The sequence below is a fragment of the Podarcis bocagei genome (assembly GCF_964188305.1).
Source record: "Podarcis bocagei genome assembly, chromosome: 16".
Classification (NCBI taxonomy): Eukaryota; Metazoa; Chordata; class Lepidosauria; order Squamata; family Lacertidae; genus Podarcis; species Podarcis bocagei.
This window is the reverse complement of record NC_138142.1, coordinates 43,987,328-43,993,891: the sequence shown is the minus strand read 5'-3', so window position 1 is coordinate 43,993,891 and position 6,564 is coordinate 43,987,328. Positions and strand designations below refer to the sequence as shown.

The following is a 6,564-nucleotide window of genomic DNA, read 5'->3' as shown; positions in this document are numbered from 1 at the left end:
AGTTTTTCATGTTTGATGTTATGTTTTTAAGTGTGCTGGAAGCCGCCCAGAGTGGCTGGGGCAACTTAGTCAGATGGGCAGAGTACAAATTATAAAATTATCAACATCGCCATCGTGGGTGCACAGAGAATACTGCTGGCTGAGCTCCCCCAGGGATTTTGCCAGTCTTGCCACAGTCTTGGCCTTTTCCATGAAAGTGGCCACCTTCTGCATCAGGTCCTCTGCAGAAGAAGGTGAGAAGAGGCCTCCCCAGATCAGGCCAAATAGAGAGTCATAATATCACAGAATTGTAGAGCTGGAAGGGATGCCCAAGGAATCACAACTAAAGCATCCCTGATGGTTGACTGACCAACCTCTGCTTAAAAACATCTGAAGAAGGAGAGCTTGCCATCCCCTCAGGCCATCCACTCCACACCAGAGACAGGAATGCAAGAAGCTGCTTGGTATTGAGTCAGACTGCAGGGTTCACCTAGTTCAGTCTTGTCTACACTGGCTGGTAGCATATCTCCAGGAGTTCAGCCCAGAAGTTGCTACCAGCCGTGTCTGGAATCCTGGGATCTTCCGCCAGCAAATCAGGTGCTCAGCCACTGAGCCACAGCCCTTCCCCCACGGCAGGGACAGGACAGGTCCTTCCAGATGTTTTTGGAGTCCAGCTGCCACCATCACCATCCCTGGCTGTGCCACTTGAGATGGAATCGTAGAACATCTGGAGGGTTGCGAGTCTGCGCCCTGTAGACCATAAGGAGTCCAACGCGGTTGCTGGTCCAATGGGTCCCAAACTTTATTTTTTGGGGGGGACTGCCTCTCTGGTCCCATAAACGCATCCCGAGCCTCTTACCCTACCCCAGAAACAGAATCACGGCTTGCATGACCTACAAAGGAACATAAAGGTAAAGGGACCCCTGACCATTAGGTCCAGTCGTGGCCGACTCTGGGGTTGGGGCGCTCATCTCACTTTACTGGCCGAGGGAGCCGGCGTACAGCTTCCGGGTCATGTGGCCAGCAGGACTAAGCCGCTTCTGGCAACCAGAGCAGCGCACGGAAACGCAGTTCACCTTCTTGCCAGAGTAGTACCTATTTATCTACTTGCACTTTGACGTGCTTTCGGACTGCTAGGTTGGCAGGAGCAGGGACCGAGCAACGGGAGCTCACCCTGTCATGGGGATTCGAACCGCTGACCTTCTGATCGGCAAGTCCTAGGCTCTGTGGTTCAACCCACAATGCCACCCGCGTCCCTGCTACAAGGGAACATAATAACACAATAAAATTCAAAACAGAAACAACAGTACATTTATTCAAGACCCAATTAAAATGATTTAGTTTAATCAATTCAACACAACTGATGAGCTGGGCCCAGTGATACTAGCTTTCCAAAGTCTGATAGTCTTCTGCTCCTCCAGCGACCCACCCTTGCCTCTTAGCATCCCCCCAGGTCAAGGGGGCAATCCCACCCACTTGGGGAGCCCCTGCTCTGGTCCGAATGCCCCCCACGTTTGGCACCGCCTGACACTTATGGAAAATATAAACGCAGATGGATCGCCACCGTCAGCAAAGGCAGTTTCGTGTGCACATTGATGGGTCCGTATGAATAATGTATGCTAAAGCAACAGAATATTCAGGCTCAGAGTCCCAAGTTTGCATCATGTGCTGCTTGGAAATGAAGCGGCGATCCATCATTTCTACAGCACACTAAAAACTGTCTCTCCCTCACAGCAAGATGCTGTAGGCTGCCCTGGTGGGAAGAGTGGGTTGCGGTTACCCCCATTTCACAGACGGCTAAAAGAAGGCAGAGACTGAGAGCGAGGGGTGGTCTTCAACAAAGTGCAAGGGGCAAAAGAAGATCAGAAGAGCAGCTGGATCAGGCCAAGGGAGGCCCATGGAGTCACAGAGACAGGTGACAAGGGGTCCCTTTTCCTGCTCTAGGGTAAAAACGGGTCTCCGTAAGACCGGAGTCATCACTTCCATGAAACCCTGCGGAATGTCTCACCTGAATATTATGCTTCCTGAGACGGGGACTTGCCTGCTTAAGGAAACAGGAGCCCTCTTCTGAATTAAATCAACACATTAAAGAACTTTGAACATATCAGACTTGGGATGTGGGCTTCTGCTGTTTTGGTGACTTATGACCAGGGCCAGATTTAGGTTTGATGAGGCCCTCAGCTCCTGAAGGTCATGGGGCCCTTTATATGTCCAGCTGTCCTTTGTCAACAACAAATTGTCATTGTTTTTTGCGTTGAATATATGCTATATGGTAAATTATGGACCTAATAGGTATCTGAAGCCATTTGCACGTAACAAAATATGTATTTTATCAAAGTAATTGTTGAACTGAAATACAATTAAGAAGAAGTATATTAAGAGTGAAACACAATTAAGAAGTATATTAAGAGTGAAATAATTATTGGGGCCCATTACTTACATCATAGGAGCCTGTTGTTGTTTAGTCGTTTAGTCGTGTCCGCCTCTTCGTGACCCCCTGGACCAGAGCACGCCAGGCCCTCCTGTCTTCCACTGCCTCCCTCATGCTGGTAGCTTCGAGAACACTGTCCCACCATCTCGTCCTCTGTCGTCCCCTTCTCCTTGGGCCCTCCATCTTTCCTAACATGAAATATACTCGGAGTCCAGAGTGGATTTCATGCACTTTATTCAGCTCATAGTGGTGAGGAGGAATGCAAGTTCCCCTAAAATATCTGCTTTATATACATTATTTACACAATGGGCCCCACGTGATTGGCTAATTCCAGGATTCACCTGTAGGCCAATCAGGTTGTGGATTCACTTCCACCTGGAGCTGGATTGCGTGGCTCCTGTGGACCAATCATACTGCTGCATTGTTCTAGGACCAATCAGACTGCTGCATTCTGAATCCTATTGTTCTGGGACCAATCAGACTGCTGCATTTTGGATCCTATTGCTCTAGGACCAATCAGACTGCTGCATTTTGGATCCTATTCAACTCAGTACATGACACCACACCAGGGTCTTTTCCAGGGAGTCTTCTCTTCTCAGGAGGTGGCCAAAGTCTTGGAGCCTCAGCTTCAGGATCTGTCCTTCCAGTGAGCACTCAGGGCTGATTTCCTTCAGAATGAAGAGGTTTGATCTTCTTGCAGTCCATGGGACTCTCCAGAGTCTCCTCCAGCACCAGAATCCAAAAACCTCCAGCACTATAATTCAAAACACAATTGATAATTCATAGGCGCCTACACAACACAAAACACTGCTGCTGTATGTAGGTTTTATTTTATGTGCTTTTTATCTTATATTTTGGAAACTAGATGGGGCCCATCTAGTTATGTGAAAAGGAAAAAACAGTGTTGTTTTTTCCTTTTAATTTTTTGGGGGCTTCCAAGAGAGTGGGGCCCTAAGCTGTAGCTTGTTTAGCTTATACGTAAATCTGGCACTGCTTCTGATAGAATCTCTCTCTCACACACATGCCCAGGGCTGGGGCAGACCATAACTCAGAGGTGGGGGGCCTGCTAAAGACTCAGGTTGAGAAGGAGGCCTCCATCACTTGCGCACAGGCAGCAGGCAAAGGGCATCCTGCCCCCTCGCTCTTTTCAGGTGGGATTCAATCACATCCAGGTAAACTCAGGTTGAGCAGTTAAAGTTGCCTTGCAGCCCACAAGGAGAACACAAGGAGAGCTTGGCTGCTGCTGGATCAGGCCCAAGGAGACCCCATCAGCTTCAGCCTCTCATTCTCTCCATGGCCAAAGACCCTTAAGAATCCAGGACTCTAGATAGACTGCCTCTGGACCTGGAGGTTCCATAGGGAGAGCCTGGCTACTGGATCAGGCCCAAGGGGGGGCCCTTCTAGTTCTGTGAAAGAACCAAAAGTGATAGCCTCTCCCCTCCACACCGTTCATTGCCAACGCTCATTTAATGTCAACTTCTCTCCGCCCCAATGACACTACAAATGAACGTAATGGTCAGCGGTCTGGACATCTTTTTCTGCAGCCACAGAACAAGGCCCGTGGTTTTAAAAATAAGTCATTTGAATCTTGGGGGATTTTGCTTCTCTTCTCTATTCTGCACCCCCCCCCAACAACGTTTACATTAAAAATGCATGTGAAACATTACCAGTCTATTAATACCAAGCCTTGTAAAAGCCTTTTATGCCCTTAATCTTGTGGTGTGACGGCGAGGCGCACAGAGGCCCTGAAAGATCCCCCCAAGATCTATTTCCTGAGGAGGGGGGCTCTGGATTCCACCCTCTTTTTAAAAAAACAAACGAGTTTAACTTGGGAGACATAGTTTGTGCTGTTTGCCTAGTGAAAAGGCATCACCTGGCAAAAGATTCTTACACCAAATTAATTTGCAGGGCTTTGGACGAGGCGCAGGGCTTCTCCACCCCCCACCTTCCTAATGCCAAAAGGTTGGTGGGGAAGGGGTTAGCAACATACCTCAAGAGGCAAAAAAATAGGACAAAAGTCCAAAGCCCTAAGAAGCCCCCAGTAAAAAAGGTAAAGGGACCCCTGACCATTAGGTCCAGTCGTGGCCAACTCTGGGGTTGCGGCGCTCATCTCGCTTTATTGGCTGAGGGAGCCGGCGTCCAGCTTCCGAGTCATGTGGCCAGCAGAACTAAACTGCTTCTGGCAAACCAGAGCAGCGCACGGAAACGCCGTTCACCTTCCCACCGGAGCGGTACCTATTGATCTACTTGCACTTTGCTGGCATCATTTCCACACTTGCCTCTGAAATAAAACCATCTTTGTCGAGACTTTTCTGCAGGAAAGCTGCTAGAGAAACGTGGTCCTTCCTCTCTCTTAACACTAGAACCTGAGGATGTCTGAGGAGGCTGGACGTGGGAACATTCAGGACAGGCAAAAGGAAGTCCTTCTTCACGCAGCACAAATTTAAACTATGGAACTCACATCTGCAGGAGGCCACAACCTGTGTGGCTTTTAAAGAGGACTGGACAAACCCACGGAGGGGGAGAGGCTATGAGTCTTGAAAGGTTATGTGTGTGTGTGTGTTTTAACATATCATTTTCAACAGTAATTAAACATACTTTTACATCTTATTCAGTTTTTTTGACTTCCATCAATCCTGTCTGAAAATTTTCCAATCTAATCTCTTAGTATGCATTTCTTATCTTCCCTATTACATTTCAAACTCATAATCAATATCTCTACCTATTTCTACTTTGTAACACTTCGTATATTTCTCCTTACAAAACTTCCTGCAGTCCCACTAGCGTAATTCGTTGGTTACAGTTGCTCTTCAAATAGTTCATATACTTCTTCCAATCTTCTGTGAACCTCTGTTCCCGCAGGTTTCCAATCCTTCCTGTCATTTTGTCCAATTCTGCACAGGCCATTAATTTCGTCTGCCATTCTTCTTTCGTCTTGAAAGGTTCTTGAGGATCCCTCTGTGGATGGAAACTTGCCGCTTGATCTCAGGAAGTGCAAGTGTAAGAGCTGATCTCATCTCCGTCTCATGGCCAGCCACAGGGCGATGTGCGCAGGGAAACAGTGGGAGGAAAGAGGTGCCGCTTGCTCAGATCTCGAGTTCCTCCTTTCTTTCTCACGTCACACTGAGAAGGTTTCCTGGCAGCACAGAAGGCAAGAACTTAACAAGGGAAAGGTCCCACCCACCCCGGCCCACGCAACTGTATCAGCTGATGGGAGAGGGAAATTGTTGTTGTTGAGTCGTTTAGTTGTGTCTGCCTCTTCGTGACCCCCTGGACCAGAGCACGCCAGGCCCTTCTGTCTTCCACTGCCTCCCTCATGCTGGCAGCTTCGAGAACACTGCCCCACCATCTCGTCCTCTGTCATCCCCTTCTCCTTGCGCCCTCCATCTTTCCCAACATCAGGGTCTTTTCCAGGGAGTCTTCTCTTCTCATGAGGTGGCCAAAGTCTTGGAGCCTCAGCTTCAGGATCTGTCCTTCCAGTGATCCCTCAGGGCTAATTTCCTTCAGAATGGAGAGGATGGATCTTCTTGCAGTCCATGGGACTCTCAAGAGTCTCCTCCAGTACCAGAATTCAAAAGCATCAATTCTTCGGCGATCAGCCTTCTTGATGGTCCAGCTCTCACTTCCATACATCACTACTGGGAAAACCATGGCTTTAACTATACAGACCTTTGTTGGCAAGGTGATGTCTCTGCTAGCTTCCTCCAAACCCAGCTGGTGGATTTTGAGCAAGCAAATGGCAGCCAAAATGAAACTTGTTTCCAAGCATTTGAGGGTCACATGTACCTTTTTCCAAAGACGGGGAATATCTGTGGCCCTCTGAATGTTGCCAGACTCCCAACTCCTACCATATTTGACCATCCTGAAGCTGCTGGGAGGTGGGAGTCCAACAGTATCAAAAGATTCATAGGTGTCCCAGCCCTACACATTCACTCAATCAAAACTTTATTGAATATCCAGCAAATAAATTGTATTTGATGCCTAATGACATTTTAGTTCAGTACTGAATAATACTGCACCGAGGCCATGCCATGTTATTCTTGAAAGTTAACATGCAACAGCATTCAGCCACCTGGTTGTGTTTGACAGCTGGCATGCAACGGTATTTAGTATTTATTTATTCTACAATTATCTTTCCTTATTTCTTAACAGCA

The 6,564-nt window shown here is 48.0% G+C and overlaps 1 protein-coding gene and 1 long non-coding RNA gene across 2 annotated transcripts in view; one reads left to right on the top strand and one right to left on the bottom strand.

The window, feature by feature from the left end:
• Positions 1 to 6,564, top strand: part of LOC308575124 (uncharacterized protein) — a 467,635-nt gene that overhangs the window by 413,131 nt on the left and 47,940 nt on the right. The gene's annotated exons all lie outside the window — the stretch shown is intronic.
• Positions 1 to 6,564, bottom strand: part of LOC308575370 — a 131,061-nt gene that overhangs the window by 95,360 nt on the left and 29,137 nt on the right. The window lies entirely within an intron of this gene.